Here is an 11,381-nt window from a genome sequence, read left to right on the forward strand (position 1 = left end):
TGGATTTACAGAAAAATAATTGAATTCTATCCTCAAGTACTTCCACATCCCAATGATTTCACTACTCCTTTTCCTTGGTGATTGTTCCCCACTGTCAATGAGTCTTTTCCGCACACTGATAATGAGTTCTGGTACCTTTGGTGTCTTACCACTCTTTATCATATTCATCATCATCAAAAGGACGCTTTCGAGCAGAAGGGTGACAAGAGTGAGTTTTCCAGAGGAGAGGTTGAGATTCTATCCTGGTGATGGTGACTGTGGCATCTTCAAGCAAACCATCATCTTCATACACTTACAAGGACAGTCAGGGTCACACATGTGGGGATCAGCATCCCAAAGGAAGTGACCATTATTTTTGGCAGCATAGATTTCTTTGCCAGTATGGTGATACGGATCCATTGGTGCTTCTTAATGGGACAATTACATGGAGCCATGCCAATCGATATGGGGGCAGCCATATCCTTATTTGTTCAAGCCCAAATTACACAAGAGCTTCATGATGTGGGCTTGAACGTGTTCTTATTCTTTCTTGCTTGTTTTAGTCTAATTAATAAGGGATGTGGGCTTATAGTATTTATTTAAGTTGTTTTGGGTTGGTTTTATGATGCATGCAATCTGCCCAATATTAAGTTGTCTATTTTGGGTTGGAAATCATTCTATTTTGTGTGTACTAGTTAGGCCCATGTGTTTTGGCCTTAGGGCAACCTAGTTAGATGCTCTTCTTTAGGGTTATGTTTGTTTAAGGCATATAAATAGCCTCCTTAAGATGTAAAACGGGATTTTTTGGCATAAATTGAATCTAAGGCAGAATTGTTCATGCTCTTGCATGTTCTTCTTAATTAGAGTGATTGTGAGAATTTGCTATCCTCTAATTGCATCAGGAATTAAGGTAAACTTATCAATTCGTTTGTGGCGTTTATCTTGTTCTTTGCTCGATTATTGGTGTTACCGTTTCATTATAAACGTGGGGTGCCATAGAGCGTTTTAATCTCGATTATTGGTGTTTCCGTTTCATTATAAACGTGGGGTGCCATAGAGGCGAACTTACATCTCATTCCTTTGATTTCCGATCCCGGTTCCTTATCATTTGGTATCAGAGCCAAATCAAAGTTTTGGGGTAAGTTCTGTTATCTTAGTTAGGAATTTGAGTTTTCTTGTTGTTGGATTCATTGTTGTTTATCTTCGTGTTACATTATCTCTTTAGATCTTGTTGGATCTAGACATTATCTCTTTAGATCTTGTTGGATCTAGACATTATCTCTTTAGATCTTGTTGGATCTAGACAATTTCTCTTTAGATTTTGTTGGATTTAGATAATTTCTCTTTAAATCTTCTTGAATCTAGTTTTCTTTTTGTATCTTCTTATTGTTTGCATCATTTTCTAGTTACCCTTTTGACTAATTCAAGATCTATCTTTGAATATTCTTGTTGTTTGCTTGTTTCTTGATTAAAAAAAAAAAAAAAAAAGGTCATTGATAAAGAGAGATAAGTCAGAATTTGTTAAGGTCATTTACCTACCTAAAATTGAATTGGGAGACACAAAAATCATTGTTGGACAAAGTCATTACCTACCTAAAATTGAATTGGGAGACACAAAAGTCATTGTTGGACTAAGTCATTACCTACCTAAATTGAATTGGGAGACACAAACCATCCATTTATACCTTGTTAAGCCCTTACCCTACCTAAATTGGGTCACATTTGTAGGTTAAGTGAGGATATAAGTCAAAAACGTGTGCTACAGTAACTTGCTACAGGAACTCAGAAGCAAACTTGCTAAAGTACCTTAAAACGTCTGCTACAGTAACTTGCTACAGGAACTCAGAAGCAAACTTGCTACAGTACCTTTAAAAAAAAATTTTTTTTTGGGTTTTCTTTGTTTGCTTGCTTTGATTGGGTAGAATTAATTAGGTCCATATTTGGTTTGCTTTGTAGTGAACTAAATTCATGCATTATATCCAGAAATTGTCTTTTAAATTCTAGTTTCTATTTCTTGTTTTTGTGCTATCTTTGCTTCATTTATATTGTTAGGGTGTATTTGCTTGTTCCAACACTCTAATTAATAATCAAGTAGTACATTGTTTTGTTCTTGTGCTACCATTCATTTCGTTTGAGTTTTCATTCTAGAATTGTGCTTACGTTTCTTTTGTTAAGGTTTATTTTCCTTGTGTTCTAAACTTGCTTTGAGATTGATTGGTTGGCCTGAAATTCTGAAGTACAATTAGAGGATAGCAAATTCTCACAATCACTCTAATTAAGAAGAACATGCAAGAGCATGAACAATTCTGCCTTAGATTCAATTTATGCCAAAAAATCCCGTTTTACATCTTAAGGAGGCTATTTATATGCCTTAAACAAACATAACCCTAAAGAAGAGCATCTAACTAGGCTGCCCTAAGGCCAAAACACATGGGCCTAACTAGTACACACAAAATAGAATGATTTCCAACCCAAAATAGACAACTTAATATTGGGCAGATTGCATGCATCATAAAACCAACCCAAAACAACTTAAATAAATACTATAAGCCCACATCCCTTATTAATTAGACTAAAACAAGCAAGAAAGAATAAGAACACGTTCAAGCCCACATCATGAAGCTCTTGTGTAATTTGGGCTTGAACAAATAAGGATATGGCTGCCCCCATATCGATTGGCATGGCTCCATGTAATTGTCCCATTAAGAAGCACCAATGGATCCGTATCATTCCCCCTTTCCTCAAAAAGATTCGTCCTCGAATCTTAGTTAAAAGTTGAGGTATCCTTTTGCTAGCTAGGATCAGACCACTTTTTCTTAGAATCCATGTCTTTTTCTTTAATCTTCCTTTCCTTTTTAGACTGTATTGTACTCCATTGGTTGCTAGAACCTGATTATGCCTTTGCAACTCCTTTATCTCCATTGGATTGCTTCTATTGACTGGTTGATTTAGAATGGTGGAGCCAAAAATGAAATCGATTTGATGTTCTATCCCTCTCAAAGGTGGCAATCCACTAGGCAACTCTTCAAGAAAGACATCAGTGAACTCCTCTTTCTCTCTCTCAAGCAACTTTTTCTGATCAATATTCACTTCTTGAGGTGTCAATGGTGCAAGAACCACCTTTTCACCCTCACATGAAGATTGGGCAATCTCTTCTGGAACCACATGTTCAAAGTCCTGCAAAAGATCAACAAACACACTTGGCAAGGATGGGTTAAGATCATTAGTGGCCAAATAAGCTCCCTTGCACAAAGGTACAAGTATAGGCAGATTGTTGTACAAAGCATGTTTATCCTCACTTGTCCTAGCTATCAAACTCACATTCTTTTCTTTGTCTTGTCCCTCTTTCTTTTTAAATGCACTCTGTGTATTTTCACTCATTTTATTTTCACTCTCCTTTTCTTTCTTTACAACCTCAAATCTCATACTTTCATTTTTACATTGATCTACATATACTTCCTTTGACCAAACTGGTGTTAGAATGGTCTTCTGCTCTTCCTTTGTGGATGAATATCTATTGAGGTAATCTACATTCTTCCTTCCCTGCACCCTTCCTAACTCATTGATCAAATCCTTAAAGTAACGATCAGGATTATCGACCTTCTTCTCTTCATGAGTTTGAAATCTAGTTGGTGTACCACTAGGTCGAACTCTTCTTGTATTAGAGCATTGGGCAGCTTTAAACTCCTGCAACTCCTTTCTCATATCTTGGACAGAATTGTTGAAAGTTCTAAACTGTCCTAGGATTGACTCCATTACAAGTTTCAACTGGGGATCCTCCATTTGACTTCCCTCCCCACTATTATCTCCAAATGTGCCCCAAAACTTTGATTTGGCTCTGATACCAAATGATAAGGAACCGGGATCGGGAATCAAAGGAATGAGATGTAAGTTCGCCTCTATGGCACCCCACGTTTATAATGAAACGGAACACCAATAATCGAGATTAAAACGCTCTATGGCACCCCACGTTTATAATGAAACGGTAACACCAATAATCGAGCAAAGAACAAGATAAACGCCACAAACGAATTGATAAGTTTACCTTAATTCCTGATGCAATTAGAGGATAGCAAATTCTCACAATCACTCTAATTAAGAAGAACATGCAAGAGCATGAACAATTCTGCCTTAGATTCAATTTATGCCAAAAAATCCCGTTTTACATCTTAAGGAGGCTATTTATATGCCTTAAACAAACATAACCCTAAAGAAGAGCATCTAACTAGGCTGCCCTAAGGCCAAAACACATGGGCCTAACTAGTACACACAAAATAGAATGATTTCCAACCCAAAATAGACAACTTAATATTGGGCAGATTGCATGCATCATAAAACCAACCCAAAACAACTTAAATAAATACTATAAGCCCACATCCCTTATTAATTAGACTAAAACAAGCAAGAAAGAATAAGAACACGTTCAAGCCCACATCATGAAGCTCTTGTGTAATTTGGGCTTGAACAAATAAGGATATGGCTGCCCCCATATCGATTGGCATGGCTCCATGTAATTGTCCCATTAAGAAGCACCAATGGATCCGTATCATATGGGCAAAACTATGGATGGGAGCATGTTTGAGTGGTTTGCTCTTGATTGGTTGAATCATGGAGACAGAGTGTCTAGGTTCAGAACTAGATGGGAGAAATGAAATCCGGACGGATTGATCCAGTTGGCAGACAAAGATAGGATCCTGTTGTTGAACAGGTTGTGGAAGTTGATGAAGCTTTTCATAATTGGTAATCCAGGCAGAGAGAATAAGCTTCTCAAGCTCTTCTCTAGGCAGTTGCCTAGGAGTTTGGACAATAGTGGGAGTGGGACCACCATCAGCAAAGATGTATAACGCATCACTGTGGGAGATGCCAGGTGTCTGCAGGTTGATAGCATGATCTTGGAGTCTGTAGACAATTTGGTGGTGCAAAGTGGCAGAGATGGTTTCTGGAACCTGGTCAGCACCAGTGATCTGTACTTGAACCTTCAGAGTTGTACTCAAGTGTGGATCTTCAAGAGACATGTTGAAATTGGGGAAGAAAGTGAGGACTACGCTACCAGCGTTGAGGGTAGTAGCAATAGTGCCAATAACAGCATGTTCGTATTGTAGATAACGAGTATCTAGAAGAGACAAGCGAGCAGTGACAGGTAAGCCTGATACGAAATCAAGACCACTCAACCATAAAGCTCAAGGAAGCATGGAGGGCATCTAAGTTTCTCACATTAATGGAAGCACATGTTGAGTTGGAACCTGAATTTCCAACACATGACATGCCTAGACCATGTTTGGTTAGCACGCCCGTGCTAGATGGCACACCCCAGGCCGTGCCCTCGTCTGACTTGCTGAGGAAAACAACTACCTTGAAGCACCCCCGTGCCAAATAGCACACCCAGGCCGTGCTTCCCTCTGACTCTGAAGCACCCCCGTGCTAAATAGCACACCCTGGCCGTGCTTCCCTCTGACTCTCACGAGGGAACTCCTACATTGAAGCACGCCTGTGCCAAATAGCACACCCAGGCCGTGCTTGTCCCTGCCTCTCATTAAGTTAGTTAGCTTATTTTGAGTTTTTTGCTTTGTTAATGGGTTGGGCCTCCAATATCTGGGCCCCCCTTGATTAATTAGCCTTATTTTGTTTAGATTTAGTCAATCTTTAGTAGATTTGGATTAGACATCCAAATCCTTAAGTTGTTATGATTTTATTAGTCTTATCCTTAGTTGGTTTAGATTTGCTAAATCCTACTCCTTAGCTAACTCTAAATCCTTTAAGGATCTGGACCTCTTAGATTAGTATAAATAGCTTGTTATTTTGTAATTAAACAACAATTATTCAATGAATTAAAGACTACTTCTTCATGCTTAGGCGTGTTCATGTTTTTAGAGAGTGTGAGATTGCATTCTTCTAATTGCATCAAGAATCAAGGTAAACTTATCAATTCTTTGTGGCGTTTATCTTATTCTTTTACTCTATTATTGGTGTTCTTGCTTCTTTAAAGCTTTGGGTGCCATAGAGGGGAATTTATTTTAGATCTTTGATCTCTTCCAAAACTTGTCATTGAGTTCATGAAATTTATTTTCATTGGGTTCCGCATCAAAGCCTTGTCGGCCATGGTAGGAAAGGACAAGATGGATAGCTCCAAAGTGGAGGTGAGTATATCGTTGCTTTTTCCACTGGGAGATGAATTGTTCAGGAATCTCTAAAGTAACATACTGTTCTGCAGGTGTAGAGGACAAAACACACTGAGAATGGGAGGAGGATTGAACATATTCTTTAATATTAACAGAGGGACAGCTAATAATTTGACGGAGATGACGAGATAAAGACGGACTACGTTTAAACACAGGATAAGGGTTGAGAATAGGAACAAGGGAATTTTGGATCTAAGCGGACTCAGGGATATGAGAGATTTCTACAAGGTTATCTATTTTATCAGTAAGGTACTGTTTACAAGTAGGAGGGAGTTGTAGGGAGGAGGTTTGGACAATAGGATTGTTGGTTACTGTTTCCATGGGTACTGTAGATCTCCTTCTTCCAATAGTTACTGTAGCAAAGTGGTTTTCAGACGTAAGGCTCTGATACCAGGTAGCCGAGAGCTGTCCACCCAGCAGGGTATTCCGTTCAGCAGTTCGCAACCGAATAGCCACAACACACCTTCCACGGCTTCAATAGGCCTTTCAAGGTCTTTAGAACACTGAACCAGAATAGCATACAGGGGGGACAATTTTTTTGCATAATGCCCTTTTTTGCCACAGATATAACATCTGTCAGTCTTTTGGCGAGACTTTGACTCTCTTTGTAATTTGAATGATAATGGAGCTCAGCGTCTTTGAATTTTCCAGAAGCATATTTACAGAACGAGTGAACAGATTACTTTGATGAATCCAAGCTCCATTCAAGGAATTCTTCAACATTGTTGTTGCCTTTGAATTCTGGAATCCTCATCTTAATTGATCCCAAGTCTCCATCAATTTTGTTTAGATTAGTATCTGCAGTATCTTCATCATCATGGACTTGAAATCTAGCTTGTGGACGAGCTCTCATTGCATTAGAGTTTTGTGAAGCTCTTATCTCTTGCAATTCCTCCTTCATGTCTTGGAAAAGATTATTGAAGGTTCTAAACTGTCCATGAATTGCTTCCATAAAAAGTTTCATTTGAGGATCGTTAATTGGACTTCCATCTCCAGATTTGCCTGAACTCATGGTTAGTATTCAAATAGAAAACACAAAAGATTTGGATTATTGGTAAATCACTCCCTCACGTGTTTACACTCTTTTAACCACCCCTTGCAATTCTTCCAATTGAACTTCAGAATCTTAGTTCAACCAACCAACTCAAAAGCACATTTACAATCAAGGAATAAAACTTAACAATGAAAAGCAAGCACAATTCTAGAAAGAAGACTCAAAACGAGATGGACAGTAGCACAAGAACATAAACAATGCACTACTTTAATTATCAATTAGAGTGTAGTAAACAAGCAAACACACCCTAACAATGTAATAAAAGCAATAGAAAGCTCACACAAAAACAAAGAAACTAGAATTTAAAAGACAACTTCAGGATATAATGTATGAATTTAACTTACTACAAACCAAACCAAATATGGACCTAATAATTCTACCCAAAACAAAGCAAGCAATCAAAGAAAATCCAAAAGAAAATAATATTTTTTTAATAGGGTCAGAACCGAGCACGGGCGTGCTAGATGGAGCACAGGCGTGCGTATAATGCTTAGTCCAACAAGTGAAAGTCAGGAACTAGCATGGGTGTGCTTGAGGTGAAGCACGGGCATGCTGTATTAAACCCTTTTTCAATGCAACCCAATTTAGGTAGGATTCTTAGATTGGATAAGGATTGTAGTAGATTTTGCTCAATCTCAAAAGATATGGTCAACTAATTCTTGTTATCTTATCCACAACTAGTTAAGATTTGATTTTATCACAAGATTATAGTGGATAAACTAAATCCCACAAAATAAGGTCAAATCCCCAAGAATTAAGAACTAATCCCACAAAATATGGTCAAATCCCTAAGAATTAGGAACAAAATCCACACAACAATTAAGCTTCTTTTAATGGTGGACGAAATTTTTCTACACTCCTTTTTTTTTTTTTTTAATCAACAAGATCTAAGATCAAAACTTCCAAAATTAAACAAGAACGAAATTAATAAATTTAATTGAAGCAAATTGGAAATTAAACTAAGCAAAACAAGAAACAAATACAAGAAACAAGATGAAGAAGAAAACAACCACAAGAACAAGAAGAACAAGAAAACAAATAAACACAAACCCTAGAACTAAGATAAATAAGAATTTACCTTAATCTTTGGCTCTGATACCAAACTGACACGGAACCCAATGGAAATTTATTCCATGAACTCTATGACAAGTTTTGGAAGAGATCAAAGATCTAAATAAACTCCCCCTCTATGGCACCCAAAGCTTAAAGAAGCAAGAACACCAATAATAGAGTAAAAGAATAAGATAAACGCCAAAAGAATTGCTAAGTTTACCTTGATTCTTGATGCAATTAGAAGAATGCAATCTCACACCCTCTAAAGCAATAACACGCCTAACCATGAAAAGAAGTCTCTCTTTATTTGATTGAATAATCTCTCAATAATTACAAAATAACAAGCTATTTATACTAATCTAAGAGGTCCAGATCCTTAAAGGATTTAGAGTTAGCTAAGGATAAGGATTTAGCAAATCTAAACCAACTAAGGATATGAGTAACAAAATCATAACAACTTAAGGATTTGGATATCTAATCCAAATCTACTAAAGATTGACTAAATCTAAACAAAATAAGGCTAACTAATCAAGGGTGGCCGAAATATAGGAGGCCCAACCCATTAGCAATGCAAAAACTCAAAATAAGCTAACTAGTCTAATGAGAGGCAGGGGGTTGCACGGTCTAGGGTGTGCCAATGCGCACGGGCGTGCTTCAATGTAAAGCTTCCTTTGCGAGAGTGATAAGGATCCGGGATCGGGAATCAAAGGAATGAGATGTAAGTTCACCTCTATGGCACCCCACGTTTATAATGAAACGGAAACACCAATAATCGAGATTAAACGCTCTATGGCACCCCACGTTTATAATGAAACGATAACACCAATAATCGAGCAAAGAACAAGATAAACGCCACAAACGAATTGATAAGTTTACCTTAATTCTTGATGCAATTAGAGGATAGCAAATTCTCACAATCACTCTAATTAAGAAGAACATGCAAGAGCATGAACAATTCTGCCTTTGATTCAAATTATGCCAAAAATCTCGTTTTACATCTTAAGGAGGCTATCTATATGCCTTAAATAAACATAACCCTAAAGAAGAACATCTAACTAGGCTGCCCTAGGGCCAAAACACATGGGCTTAACTCTAAAACACAAAATAAAGTCATTTCCAGCCCAAAACAAACAACTTAATATTGGGCAGATTGCATGCATCATAAAACCAACCCAAAACAACTTAAACAAACACTATGAGCCCATATCCCTTACATATTAATTAGACCAAAACAAGCAACAAGGGATAAGAACACATCCAAGCCCACTAGGAAGCACCAATGGATCCATATCAGAGAGGCAGAGGAGTGCACGGTCTAGGGCGTGCTAGTTGGCACGGGCGTGTGCGCATATATGAGTTTCCCTCGCGAGAGGCAGAAGAGTGCACGGTCTGGGGCGTGCTAGTTGGCACGGGCGTGCTTCAAATCAAGTGTTATTCCTTGAGAGGCAGAAGCTTGCACGGCCTTGGGCGTGCCACCTTGCACGAGCGTGCTAACCAAGCATGGTCTAAACATGTCATGTGTTGGAAATTCAGGTTCCAACTCAACATGTGCTTCCATTAATGTGAGAAACTTAGGTGTTCCTTCAAGTTCTTCATAGCACTTGTTGAAAGCAAGGTCATGGAGCTCTTGTGTGATTTGTTCTTGAATGTATAAGGACATGGTTGCTCCATACTTCTTTGCACGGCTCCTTGTAATTGGTCCATTAGGAAGTACTAATGGATGGTTATTGTTGTGGTCCTTTTTCCCTTGAGCTCCATAGGTGGTTGGTGATAGTGGATCCGTATCAAAAGTTAGGCTCTAGTATGGCCAGGGCATGCCATATGCTGGAATTTCAGATTCCATCTCAACATGTGCTTCCATTAATATGAGAAACTTAGGTGCTCTCCATGCTTCCTTGAGCTCTATGGCTGAGTGGTAGCGAATCCGTATCATTCCCCCTTTCCTCGAAAAGATTCGTCCTTGAATCTTAGTTAGAAGTTGAGGTATCCATGCTCTCTTGAGCTCCATGGTTGCTTCATATTTCTTCGCATGACTTCTTGTAATTGATCCATTAGGAAGCACTAATGGATTTTTCATGTTGTTCTCCTTGTTCCCTTGAGTTCCATGGATGAGTGATTGTGGATTTGTACCATTCCCCCTTTCCTCGAAAAGATTTGTCCTCAAATCTGCATCCATGTCAAAAGGAGACAAATCACTAACATTGAAAACAACGAAAACACCATACTCACCTGGTAAGTCTATCTTGTAGGTGTTGTCATCAACGTGCTCCAAGACTTGGAATGGTCCATCTCCACGTTCATCAAACTTAATCTTCCTTTGGTTGGGAAACTTTTTCTTGCGAAAATGTACCCAAACCTAATCACCTGGCATAAATATTATCTTTTTCCTTCTCTTGGTCATATGGTCAGCATATTGATTGTTCCTCCTTTTTATGTCTCTATGATCTTTAGCTTTAGCATGCATTTCCTTGACTAAAGCGGCCTTCTTTTTAATACGACCCTAGCCAATTAACAAGTACTCTTGCAAATCAACAAGGAAATCTAGCGGAAAGCATGCAATCACGGAAGGACCCGTCAATCCCTTTAACCCCCAAGTACTCTTGAAGAGAGAAAAACAAGGAATTTAGAATAAGAATCAGAAACTTACCTTCAAGTACTCTTGAAAACAACTCTGAAATTCTTGGCGCAATTAATCTTGTAGAACTCACAAGCCTAATTACTAAGGAAGATTCGGTTCTATTCATGCAAGGATGAAGAACACGGTTGTTCTTGAAGAACAAAGAAAAATCACGTTTTTTTGATTAAAATTCAAAAGGTGGCTGCCGTGCAGCTCTTACAACAATATAAATAACCTATGCTAACCCTAATTTAGCTATTAACTTAAGTTAGCCCAGGCCTAAACCTAATGTGGCCCAAATGGGTTTAATTAAATACAAGTCCAAGCTAACTAATTAAAACAAGCCTGACTTAAACATTAACTAATCTTGGGCTGGCACTAATTAATTAAGTCCATTAAAAGAATTTAGACAAAAACAGGACAAATGGGCCAGAGGCCTTACACAACCCATACTTAAGCTCATAATAAAATAACATCCTCCATAATTTGCCTAAGTATA

The 11,381-nt window shown here is 38.2% G+C and overlaps 1 pseudogene; it reads right to left on the minus strand.

Moving 5' to 3' along the window:
- Window positions 1–237: 237 nt before the first annotated feature.
- Window positions 238–6,479, minus strand: LOC149494257 (uncharacterized; annotated as a pseudogene).
- Between the last annotated feature and the right edge of the window lie 4,902 nt (window positions 6,480–11,381).

This window comes from Jatropha curcas, chromosome 8 (genome assembly GCF_041381405.1).
Source record: "Jatropha curcas cultivar XTBG-Jc1 chromosome 8, XTBG_Jcur_1.0, whole genome shotgun sequence".
NCBI classification, from domain to species: Eukaryota; Viridiplantae; Streptophyta; class Magnoliopsida; order Malpighiales; family Euphorbiaceae; genus Jatropha; species Jatropha curcas.